This window comes from Diceros bicornis, chromosome 5, assembly GCF_020826845.1.
Source record: "Diceros bicornis minor isolate mBicDic1 chromosome 5, mDicBic1.mat.cur, whole genome shotgun sequence".
Taxonomy (NCBI): Eukaryota; Metazoa; Chordata; class Mammalia; order Perissodactyla; family Rhinocerotidae; genus Diceros; species Diceros bicornis.
Genome location: NC_080744.1, coordinates 12,360,018 through 12,373,597, shown reverse-complemented (window position 1 = coordinate 12,373,597; position 13,580 = coordinate 12,360,018). Strand labels below are relative to the sequence as shown.

At 37.0% G+C, this 13,580-nt stretch overlaps 1 protein-coding gene across 13 annotated transcripts in view; it reads left to right on the top strand.

Annotated features, from left to right (window-relative positions):
* MIPOL1 (mirror-image polydactyly 1) overlaps positions 1 to 13,580 on the top strand; it is a 310,457-nt gene that overhangs the window by 104,904 nt on the left and 191,973 nt on the right. The gene's annotated exons all lie outside the window — the stretch shown is intronic.

Genomic DNA, 13,580 nt, shown 5'->3' with positions numbered 1-13,580 from the left:
CTCTCAAGTCGTGATTGTATTTCCTTCCACAGCAGTTATACCCCTGGGCTTGGAGGCTTGTTCCTCACTAGTGTTTGTGGATCACTGTTCCCTTTTTCCTCTCTAAACACCTCCAGCTTTGAAGCTTATGCTTCAGACTGTACCACCCCCTACGCACTCCTGTTGCAGTCATGTACACACTCCTATGTCACTTCCCTCATTTCTTAAAGATTTTAGGATCTCCTTCACTGTCACTTTCTTTAGCCTATGCCTGTCATAATTATTGATGATTTAAATATTTGTGTAGATGATCCTTTCAATATCCTGGCCTCTCATCTCCTTCAGTTTCTCTCCTCCTGTCATCATGTGCTCTATACTACTTCCGCTGTCCACCCTGTGGTCATATCCTGTTCTTGGTCATTATCAATCTCAGTTTCAAGCATCCCACTTTCTGACCACCACTTACTATCTTTCCAGATCACTTACTCTAGAACTCTGACTCTAGCAATTTTTTAAGTCTACTGGAGCCTATTTCTATTGATCCCACCACCTCTTTTCCTATCCCTTAAGCCCCTGATGTCTTCACTTCCCTCTCTATTTGGCTTACATTCCATGACCCACCATGATTATGACCAACTTGCGTATAATATAACCTCAGTTCTCCTGGCCTTCTATTCCTTTGTCCTACTCACCTCGCAAAACTTAAGCCTTATCAATTTAACTTTCTGCCTGTTCTGCACCTTCACAACTTTATAGGGCAGAAGAAATCACACAAATTTGCGAACTGAACTTACCTTAAATTCATGACCACTATGTGCAACTAGGCCCTTGGTGTTACCTGGCAGTCTCCTTGCCTTTCCTTAGTCTATTCACTCTTCCCTCCAGAAGACTGTTTTATCTCTTCTCCTTTCTCCTCAGATATCCAACCTCTCCTCCCCAATTGAAAAAAAGGACTTCTGTTTGTCCCCACCATGTCATCCATTAGCCTACCAGCATTTGCACCGTATGTTCTTCCTTTTCTATTTTCTTTCTTTTCTGCTACGTGCTTCTGTTTAAGGACAGCCTCTCTATTCCTACGCTAGTTCACATCTTTTCTTGCCTGCTTAAGGCTATCACTTAACCGATTATCCCTTTTCTCTCCTACTTCATAAAATATTTCCCATCAGTTCATTTCTGTCGCTATCTGAAATGCTTTACTCTCTCCCATGGAGGCGGGGTGGGGGTTCTGGAAGTCTTGGTCTGCTTGTGCTTCACCCTAGACTTTTGATGAGGCTTCCCAGACAGGGCTGAAGTGTTCACTGGGGCCCTACTCCTGGCAGATCCCATGTTTGTCTCCTCAGCGTCGTAAGACTGGGGAAAACTCCACTCTTCTTTTCAGAGGTTTTAGGGCTTAGCTTTATACAGGTTTGGGATTTAGCACATGGTTTGAGGTAGAAACAAGCCTCAAGATCCCAGTTTCGTCTCTTTAGCCTTGCATAACTGCCAACAGCTTAGATGATTTCTCCAAAAGGAGCCCTCTATGTAGTCAGAGGCTGATTTCTCAGCCCCTTGCCCATGGCTTGAATCTTTAAAACGCAGGGGGAAAAAAACAACTGCAGATGTTCAAATCACCTCTCTCCAGGTAACCCCCCTCCAGAATCTCAGCCACCCAGGTCATTGTCGCAGCAGCAGCAGCCCTCTGATATCTTTAAACAGGTGACTTTTCTTGTTTTTGCCTGTAGCATTGTTCTGCCACAAATGATTCCACCTTAGCTAGATGTGGAGATCTGACATTTATCTTCAGATAAGAATTGGAAAAAGTCCTTAAACTTTTAAAATGGACAATTGTTGTTACCATTTTTTACCCTACCAAGTGTATTCAGTCTTGGACCATTTGATATATTGTTGAAGAGATAGCCAAAACTATTTTTATGAGCTTGAAAATAATTATCATATAAACTCAAACATTTGATTTTATCATTTATTTTATTAAGTTAACTAAAAATAAACACATAGAGCATAATTAAATATTGACTGCCACCCATGCCTTCTTCCTCTCTTTCCTTTGCCCACTGCCTTTATGGTATAAAAAGATAAAGAAATCAACATTTGGTAATACTTACCAACATATCTTTATTTATAAATAGATATTTTCCATCGCTTGGAATATGGGCTTTAGCCATATGGGCTAGGAGCATTGGTAAAATAAAATATAGTCAACACATGAAAACAAAGGCCTTGTCATAAAGACCTGGAATGCAGCAGGGATGAAGGAAGAAAGTGGTAGATTCTTTATGCACATGGGTGTTTGGAATCTAATCCGGGCATAATGGATAACGTGCTTATGGTTCTCGAACTAATTTCATTCCCGCCTACTGATAAGAATGGGACTTTGATTGTATTGTCAGGCTTGATCATGATTAGTGCACAATGTGAAAAGGAGCTTTTAAGGTAAAAACTTTTAGGATCAGAGCATAGGCAGGCAGGAGCAGAAACTAGCACTGTTTTTCTCTTTGTCAGGTTAGACATCTCAGCATCCTTCAACCTTTCCCTGGATTTCCTTTTACTTTGCTGTCTTCTAGATGTTAGTTTCCCCTTGTTGGTCTATCAAGGCTGAATGAGTGCTCGTAAATCTGTTACCTGAACACCACTCAGAGAATCTTCACTCACCACTGTTTTCTGGAAATGAGTCATTCCAAATATCTAAATTCAATATCAACCTTTTCAATTTGTGCACTTTTGTTTATTGTTTTTGTTGTTGAAAATATTTCTAAAATATTTATGTCCCTCCTTTAAGCAGAATATAATCAGCACACTTTTTTTTAAACAATTTAGTTACCTCATTTTTGTCAAATGCTATAATGAAAACTGTAGATCCTGATGTCCTTTAGGCCCAGAATTGACAAATACAGAAAGCATGGAAGGACCAAAAAATATTCATCAGAGTAGTTAAAGAAATTCAGCCAAACATTTCACTAGTCAGATTCCCCCTTCTCTACAGCCTGCAAGCTATCTATACCAAGCACTAAACTGCAGCTCCAACACAATGAGAAATAAACCAAATAAGGGGAAGACATGAATCCAGTCCAGTAACATAAGAAAATTCTGAGAAGACGGCTGAGCATTGTACAGAAAGTACAATTGGTCTGTTGCTTTATGCCTCTTTCTGCCTTTTAGCGTGTTTCCCCCTCTCACTGAACGTGCTTCCTCTCTACTTGTCACTCGTCAGCCTACTGCTTCAAAGCTAATTTAAACGTCATCTCTTCCATGAAGTCTCTCACATGAAGCGATATTGATAAATACCCTCCTCGTGCCCACGTTTTACCTTGGGTCCTATTACAGTATTTGCATACTGCATACAGTTAATTGATTTCATGCCTCTCTTCCCTACTAGCATGAAGATAGGAACTATTCTTCTTTAGCTGTGTCTATCACAGTCCTTAGGACAGTGTAGGCACTTACTGGATGTTTGTTGAATTAATGAACTGATGAGCTTAACTGTTTTAGATCTATTTCAAGATACACTGAACTAGGGCCGGCCCCGTGGCTTAGCGGTTAAGTGTGTGCGCTGCGCTGCTGGTGGCCTGGGTTCGGATCCCGGGCGCGCACTGACGCACCGCTTCTCCGGCCATGCTGAGGCCGCGTCCCACATACAGCAACTAGAGGGATGTGCAGCTATGACATACAACTATCTACTGGGGCTTTGGGGGGAAAAAATAAATAAATAAAATCTTAAAAAAAAAAAAAAAGATACACTGAACTAGAATAAGTTAGTGAAATATTATTCATTTGTCCACATTCTATTGAGTACCTATTACTGGCCTATGTTGGGAACTCAGCAATGATCTAAATAGAAAAGGTTCTTACTCTTGTGGAACGTACATTTTAGTATAGACAGACATAGATAGTGAACAAACAGATGAATAAAGTACTTTCAGGTTGCGATGTGATGAAAATAAAAAGGTATGGGAGAGCGACCGCAGTGGGTAGTGGGGTTGTCACTTTAAATAGGGTGATCAAAGCAGGCCTCTTTGTCAAGGTAAATAGTTGAATTAAGACATGAAAGAGGAGGAGGATCCAGCCATGCAAAGAACTCTGGAAAGAGCATTCCATCAGAGAAGAATAGATCAACAGTGCCCTGAGAGAGGGAACAAGCTTAGTGTGTTTAAGACACTGATGCAAAGTTACCAAGCTTAAATGTGATTGAAGTGCAGGAGCAAGAAAGAGAGTGGCAAGTGATGAGGTAGAAGAGACAGGCGGCAGACAAATCTGTAAGGTCCTGTAGGCCACGGTAAGGAGTACAGATTGTATCTAAATGCAGAAGGTATTGAAGGAGAAAGGCTGTTGCAGTAGTCCAAGCAAAAGATGCAACTGATGGTGGCTCAGAGGAGCAAGTGTGGATTTAGAGAAGTGGATAGATTTGGGAAATGTTTCCATGGTACAGTGAACAAACCTTGAAGACAGATTGGATTTGAGCAAAAGGGAGCAGGAAGAATCAAGGCTGACTACTATATTTTGGGCTTGAACACTGTGTAGATATTTGCTTCATTTATTGTGACGGGTGAAGTTTTGGGGGGAGATCAACATATTGAGGGAGGGCAATTAAATTCTCTCTTTGATATGGTATATTTGAGATGATTCTTAAAAATTCATATGAAAACATTGAGCAGGCACTTGGCCATTGCAGCCATCAGCATATAGATAATTAAAACTGTGGGGCTAGATGGAACTAGGGAAATATCATTGAGAAAGAAAAGGGCCCAGGACCACGCCCCATGGTATGCCAAGATTTAGCAGTTGGGCAAAATAGGAGGGGCCCACAGAGGAGCCTGGAAAGGATGGCAAATGAGGTAGAAGGAAACTAAAGAGAGTGTGGTATCAGAGAAGGCAAAAGATGAGAGTGACCATTTCCCTTGAATGGTGTTGAGAGATCAAGCAAGGTGGAGATGGAATAGTTGCTTTTAGATTTATTCATGTGGAAGATGTTGAGGGCCTTGACAAGAGTTTGTCCAGGACAGAACACATTGGAGTAGTCTGAGGAGAGAATGGAAAGTGAGGAAGTGAAGACAGTGAAGATATGCAACTGCCCCCACCCCACCCCGCCCCGCCCCGTAATGGAGGTAGAGAAATTGGCATTAGATGGAGAGGGGGTTTATGGTGTCATGGGGGAGTTTTTCTTTCTTTTTTAATGGGAGATTCAAGGGCATGTGGTTGGTATGTTGATGGAAATGAACCAGGAAAGAAGGAAAGGTGGTTTTCAGGAAGAGAAAAGATCATTGCAGTAGCAAAATCCTAGAGTAGGTAAGTAGATTGAGAGGGGTTAGGACCTAGAACATAAGTGGAAGATTTGCTTTTTCTTGGAACAGGGAAGCTACTTTTATTGTAACAGAGGAATACAGAGAACTTGGATGGATACAGATGCTGGCAAGGAGATAATTTAGGGGGTATGGTGCCCTTTTCTCAGTGAAAATGTTGGGTTAATCTAGATTCTCAGTGTGATGGATCAGTGGATGGTGCTGAGGATTTGTAAAGAAGAGCGAGTTTGAAATAGTTGTCTTGGTTTGTGTGTAAATGAACATAACTAGAGAAATGTAGGATTGCCTGGCAGAGTGGAATGCCCACTTGAGAATTAGGGTAATGAATTTAAAGTGAAACCTGTCAGTTAGGTTGCATGATTTCTTCTAGCAACATTCGGAACTTGAGTGTCATGTGGTGTCGTAGAGATTTGATTTTAATTAGGGTTGGGGTTTTAATGGGTGAGGAACCGGGAGTCATTACAGTGGTGGACCGTGGACTCTCCCTTGCAGAAGTAGGAAGAGCGATGCAGGAGGAAGTGAGGAGAGTGAGTGTCACAGAAGGCAGGATCCTGGACGGGGATAACTGATCCAGGTGTTAAGCGTTCCTTCTTCGTTTGTCTTGGAGTGCTGCAGTGAGTTGTGGTCAAGAGAAAAAGACTCTTGAAATAAAGATTTTGAAGGTATTGCAATTAGTAGGATCAATGTATTCCAGATAATTTCCTGTGTAATTTTTATATGGACTTATGGGGGAAGAAACGAAATAGTGGATATTTTACCACACAGTCAGCAAGACAGATCCAGAAGTGGTAAAAGAGAGGGAGCCCATCTGAAGAAAAGGTGTAAATAATTTAGCAATTAGAAAGAATTTTTTTGCTTTATTGTACCAAGTACAGAAATAAAGGTCTGAGAAAATAAGTATAATGACACATATTTTAAGATCCAGAAGTCCATGTTAGAACATTTCTAGCCTAGTTATGAATTTCTTGCTTGATACTCCATGTGACCAAAAGTCACTGTGAAAAAGCAGGTTGAGATAGGAAGTGTAACATAAGCTAACAGTCCACTCAAAGAGCAAACCGAAATCTGGCCAGTGATGTAACCATTGAAGTTAACTTTCCATGTCAGCAGAAGGAGAGAGAACCCAGTTTCTTAGCCTCTCTATGGTTAGTGTTGCCTACACTTTGTATCCCTTATAATTCACATAGTGCCCAGCGTATAATAGATGCAAAATAATGATTTGATAAGTTATTAGAAGTTTGACAAAAAGCTCATACTTGAAAAGAAAGTAAATCGTAACATTTCGAGTTTCATTTTTTAGAAAAAGTAGGAAACATATTTAACATTCTTTATTATAGTGACTATAAAATTTTTATTAATTTTTTCCCCTGTCAATTTGTTAATTTGCTTTGCTGTCTGTCATATAATTATTTGCCTGTGCATGTTTTTTTTCCCAGTCCATTTTGCTAAAATATACTGTTGATATTTGGTCTATTCTAATAACTCTTCTTTTTTCTTGTTATAAAATTTTTACAACTTTTTGAAACTATAGATAACTTTGGCAAGTAGAGGTAAGCAAGAAGGGAAAATTTGCCATAAACTCTTTTCCTAGAAATAATCATGTACAGATTCTTTGTCTTTTTTTCAGTGCATGTTCTATCATACATACTACTTGCTAACCTGATTTTTCACTTTGAGTTTATGTAAGATATTCTTATGATTTTATAATGTGATTGTATTAAGATTTGTTGAACTCATCTGCCATTTGGGAGGGTGTTTATGTATTTTTTTTTCTGTTTTTTATAATGTGGACATTTTTGTAGCTAAACTTTTACGTACATTCATGTTTATTTCCTTAGGGAAGATTCCTAGAAGCAGAAATACTGGATCAAAGAATATAAACATTTTAAAATAAGTATATATTTTCAGATTGCCTTCTTAGAAAAATTTTACCTAGAAATGTTATTTGAGATTTCATTCAAGGGGGCTTCAAATGAATAAAGTGCTATGAAATTTAGACTTTATTCTCTAGGCCGTGTGGACCTCCTGAGGTTTTTGAGTTTTCCGGTAATACAGAAAGTGCTATTCTTGAAGAAGATTCCTGGGCAGCACTACATAAAGTGGATTGAGTAGTATAAGTCCAAGGCTGAGGAGACAATTGAGAATCTATTATAGTAATTCAGGCAAGAGATAATGAAGGTCTAAACAAGAAAAATGAGAGAAGAATAGATATGAAAGCTATGGAAGTAAAAGATTGTGTATTTTTTTAATGGAGGTATAACAGTAAAGTATGCAGATCTTAAGGGGAAGATTTGATGAATTTTTACGTATGTGTGTACCCATGTAAGCAGCACTCAGCTCAAGATAGAGAACACTTGTAGCACTCCAAAGGCTCCTTCATGTCTCTTCCCAGTCAGAATTCCTTACGAAGGGTAATCACTGTTCTTACTTCTAACACCATAGGTCATTTTGCATATTTTTAAACTTCATATAAAAGGAATCAAGCTATGTGCTCTTTTATGTCTGATTTTTTTCACCCAATGTTGTTGATGCCTGTATGTTGATCTGTATTGTTAATTATCAATAGTTGATCTTTTTCATTGTGGTATGTCCCATTGTATGACTATTCCATGATTTATTTACATATTCAACAGGTGATAGAGATATAGGTTGTTTTTGTTTTTGACCTACTATGAATGAAGTACTGTGGGTGTTCTCCTACATGTCTTTTGGTGACAAAAGCATTCATTCCTTTTGGTGCATATGCAGGTATATACACGGGAGAATAGCTGTCATAGGTTTAGCTTTAATAGGTAATTCCAAACATTTTTCCAAAGTTGTTATTCCAGCTTACACCAGCGATGTAAGAGAGCTGCTCCAGTTGTGAGGGTCAGCAGTTGGTATCGTTAGTTATTTTAATTTCCGTTATTTTGATGGATATGTAGTCATATTTCATTGAGGCTTTAATATGTTTTTCCCTAATGATTAGTAATAATTGAGCACCTTTTCATATATTTATTGGCCATTTTGATATTGTTCTTTGTGAAGTGTCTGTTCAAGGCTTTTGCCTAGTATTAAATTTGGTTGTCTGTTTTTTTCTTACTGATTTATGTAATTTGGATACAAATACTTGTATAGTCTGTGGCTTGTATTTTTATTCTCTTAATGGTGCCTTTTGATAACAAAAGTTCTTAATTTTAATAAAGTCAAATTTATCATTTTTTTCCCCCTATGGTTAATGCATTTTGTGATCTGTTTAAGTAACCCTTGCTGTTCCCACAGTATTGAACACTTTCTGTGATGCTTTCTTCTAGAAACTTGATTATTTTAGCTTTCACATTTAGGTCTTGATCTGTTTCAAATTAATTTTTGTGTGGTCAAGGTACATCATTTTCTTCATGTGGATACCCACTTGACTGGACCCAGCCTCATGTGTTAAAAAGATCATCTCCTTCTCTCCTGCCCCCAATGAATTGTAGTAAATTAGGTGGCTATATATTTGTGGGTTTGTTTCTGGACTCTGTTCTGTTCTCTTGGTGTACTTTTCTATCCCTGTACTAATACTGTACTATGTCTTAATTGCTGTAGCGTTATAGTAAGTCTTGATTTGTGGTAGTGTAAGGATCCAGCTGTGTTGTTCTTCAGTGTTCCTTTAGCTACCCTAGGTCCTTTGTTCAACTTGTCATTTTCCATTTAAAAAACCCTGCTATTATTTTGATAGGAATTGCACAGACTCTAAAGATCAGTTAAAGGACAATTGGCATCTTACCAATATTGAGTCTTCCAAACCACTGATCTTTTCATGCAAACTATTGATTTTTCTTTATACACTGCTTTTGCTGCATCCCACAAGTTTTCAGTATGTTGTACCTCTGTATTATATACCTCAAAATATTTTTTAATTTCTAATTCTGATTTCTTCTTTCACCTGTGAGTCATTTAGAACTGTGTTGCTTAATATTTAAACATTAGGAGATTTGAGGTTATCTTTCTGTCACTGAATTGGAATTTAATTCCCTGGTGGTGAGAAAACATAGATATGTTGATCCTTGCCTTATGACCCAAGACAGGCCCTATTTGTTAGATGACCCATCTACTCTTTAAAATGTTGTATATTTTTCAGTAGCTGGATGTAGTATTTTTCTCTATATGTCATTTAGTCCAAGTAGGTTAATTATGTTTTCAATTATATATTCATAGATTTATTGTTGCTTGTTGTATTATTTTCTGAGAGAGGTGTTTAAAGTATTAAACGATTATGATGAATTTTTCTCCTTTTAATTCTTTCAACTTTTGTCTTATTTATTTTGAAGCCATGTTATAGATTTTTAAATCTTTAGAGTTACTGTATCTTTCTATTCAATAGACTGTTTTATTATTATGAAATACCGATTTTTTTCTCTTTTGTGATACTTCTTGCCTTAAAGTCTACTTAAGTATCTGAATATCCTATTCTTTTCTGTCCTAATTTTCAACCTTTTTTCTCCATCATTTTATAATGAAATATTTCCAACATATGGCAAAGTTATAAGTATTTTACAGTGAATATCTATTTACCCACCACCTGGAATCTGTTGTTAATATATTCCTAAACTTTATTACGTTATCTCTGCATTTATCCATCCTTCCCTCTATCCATCAGTTCTTCTCATATAGTTAATGCATTTCAGGTAGACCAGATATCAGTGCATTGGCCTCTAAATTCTTCAGCGTAGCATGTCATTAGCTAGAGTTCAATCTTTTTACAGTTTTTTTCTTTTCTTTTCTTTTCTTTTTTTTTTTTTTTGTGTGTGAGGGAGACCAGCCCTGGTCTAAGATCCGATGCCAATCCTCCTCTTTTTTCGCTGAGGAAGATTGGCCCTGGGCTAATATCCCTGGGCTAACATCTTCCTCTACTTTATATGGGACACCGCCACAGCATGGCTTGACAAGTGGGGCGTCAGTGCATGCCTGGGATCCAAACCTGAGAACCCTGGGCTGCCGCAGTAGAGCACGCGCATTTAACCGCTGCACCACCAGGCTGGGCCCTGCAGTTTTTTTCTTTTGATTTAAAACTTAGATTTACCAAAATGGACCAATATTAAGTGTGCATTCTCTAAGTTTTGACAAACGCACACAGCTGTGTAACTACCACCACAATCAAGATATTGAACATTAATATCACCCCAGAAAGTTCTCTCATGCTCTTTCTAGTTAATCCATGTCCTCACCCCCCACCAGCAATCATTGATCTGATATTTTTACATCATTAATTAGTTTTACTTTTTCTAGAAAGTCATGTTTGAGATCACTATCTAAGATGATCACATTTATTTGTGTGTTCTATTCTTGTGCAGGTACGCAGTGTCTTTTTCTAAGTTTGTATCTTGCTCTTAAGGACTGACTTTTTTTTTTTTTTAAGATATTTAAAAGTTTTTTTAAAGTAGGTCTAGGATTTCTGTTATTCTTTCCTTGTACTTATTCCTGCAGGTCGTTTGGTTAGGATGATGAAGATGCATTTCAGCATATCACTTCTAAAGCTCTACCTATAGTTTTGCCATCTTGGGATATCAAAAACTGTAATTATTTCCCTAAAAATTAATCTTCACCAGCATTATAGCTCACACTTTTTGAAGTATAATAGACTATCTTAAGTACTTAATACCATTTTTTTCAATATGTTATTATTTAGTGTAATAGCAAATTCATCCTGATTTCCCACAAGAGGCAGTGTTCTCCCAGTAGCAGGATTGCGAGAAGTGTGAATTGAAGCCATGAACTCATTATGAACACATTTGATAATTAGTAGAAGTCTGTAAGTATTGGGGAACCTATATTGTAAACTTTTTGGCGTGAAAGGCTCTTTATTCTAAAGATGTCACTTTCTAGAGGGAACTGAAATTTTGTAGTAGCATTCTTAGAAAACTACTTGATAGTTGGTTTCATAAACTGTTATTTGGGCACAGAAATTCAAATTGCTATGGTTTTGTTTCTTCAATACATCTCTGATTTCATAAGGAAATGTTTCAGTTAACATTTTAGTGGGTTATGGTTACGCTCAATTTTATCTTCAAAAACAAAAGTACATGCAACCAAATGGCTAGTAAGATTATCTGCCATGCTTACACAAATCCTGCAGGAGGAATGTAAAGGTGTCTGAATATATCCATCACAGCAGAGTGTTTGTCTTTAGTCCGGGGTGTCAGGGCACTAAAACAAAACTTGAATTCTCCACATAATGTATCAAGGCCTTCATTCTTCTTTTGAAAAGGACTCTGTGGCTGTGCTTGTGCATTTGCATACAGGTTTGTTTGATTAATTGCTACTTGACTCATCTATCATAATACTAAGCTCCGGGATCACAAAAGATCAGATTGTCAAACCACTTCCTAGAATTAATTTAAATATTTAATGTCGATACCTTGAAAAGATTCAGGAAAAAGTGGTTTTGATTGTTACTTGTAACTTGTTTCAGTAGTATAATCCCTTGAAAAAAATTCCAAAGTTATGTATTAACTCATCATTAATATTACTTGTCCTGTTGTGGTAAAAAACTGTAATAATCTTATAAATAGGTTAAAATATGTAGTAAAATATACTTTTAAATTATCTGGAAACTTTTTCAATAAATATATCTATAAATCATAAGTGTATTATAGATTTTTATGAGTGTGTTATTTTGGTTTACTGATCTTTGAAAATTGAGAGTTTTTCACTGTTAATATATTTACTTATTATTTGTTCGCAATTTTAATTTCAGATAAAATTTACAAACACAAATGAAATACATAAATATTAAATTGGCAATTTGATGAGTTTTGACACGTACCTACACCCATGTGACTACACCCCTATAAAGATATAGAACATTTCCATACCCCGAGAAAGTCCCCTCATTTATTTCTCTTCCCTGCCAAGCGTCCCTGCCCCACACAAGCAAATTTTCTATTTTTAACCACAAATTTATTCTTCTTATTCTAGAACTTCAAACAAGTGGAATCATACAGTGACAGCAAACTATTAATATTCCTTTATATTGTTCTTTATACCGTAATTTGTTCCTTTTGTTGATAAGTGATATTCAGTTGTATAATATTACATTTCTTATTCATTCTCCTGTTGACGTACATTTGGATTTGTCCAGTTTTTGTCTATTATGATTCAGACTAGTACTATGAGAATTCTTGTACAAGTTTTTATGTTTTTATTCTCTTGGTTAAATACCTAAGAGTGGAATTGCTGAGTCATAAGTTTGGTATTTATTTTTAAAAGAAATTAGCAAATATTTTGCCAAAGTTGCTGTGTCATTTTACACTCTCAGCAGCAATTTATGAAAGTTCTGGGTGCTCCATGTACTCACCAACAATCGATGTTGTCAGTATTTTTAATTGTAGCTATTTTAGTGTGTGGTGGTATATCACTGTGGTTTTAATTTGCATCTGCCAATGACTAATGATGTTGAACACATTTTCATGTGCTTCTTGGCCATTCATATATTTTCCTTTTTGAACATCTGTTCAAGTCTTTTGCCTATCTTTTAATTTGATTTGATGGTGATTTGACTTTTTGTTATTGATTTGCAGTTCTTTACATATTCTAGATAAAGTCTGTTGTCAGACACATGTATTAAAAATATTTTCTCCTATTATGTTCTTGCTTATTCGTTTTCTTAATTCTATATTTTGATGGGCAAAAGTTTCAAATTTTGATGAAGTTTAATATATCAACTTTTTAATGTACCTTGTCTAAGAAATCTTTCCTCGCCTCAAGATCACGGAGATACTGTCCCATGTTTTCTTCTGCAAGCTTTATTCTTTTAGTTTTTACCTTGTTGTTGTTTTTGGTGAGGAAGATTGGCCCTGAGCTAACATCTGTTGCCAGTCTTCCTCTTTTTGCTGAGGAAGATTGGCTCTGAGCTAACATCTGTGCCCACCTTCCTCTGTTTTGTATGTGGGATGCCGCCACAGCATGGCTTGATGAGTGGCGTGTTGGTCCACGCCTGGGATCTGAACCTGCGAACCCCAGGCCACCAAAGCAGCGTGTGTGAGCTCAACCACTACGCCACCAGGCCGGCTCCTAGTTTCTGCTTTTAATCTGTGATTTACTTTGAGTTAACTGTTATGTATGGTGTAAGATAAAGATTGTGGTTCATTTTTTCAGCAAGTTAATATTCAGTTGTTCCAGCACTATTTGTTGAAAAGGTTTTTTCACCGTTGATGGTGCCATTTTTTGAAAATTAATTGGCCATCTAAGTATGTGTCTGTTTATGGACATGGTATTCTATTGTAATGATCTCTGTCTATCCTTATGCCAATGCCACATTGCATTGATTGCTGTAAATTTTGATGT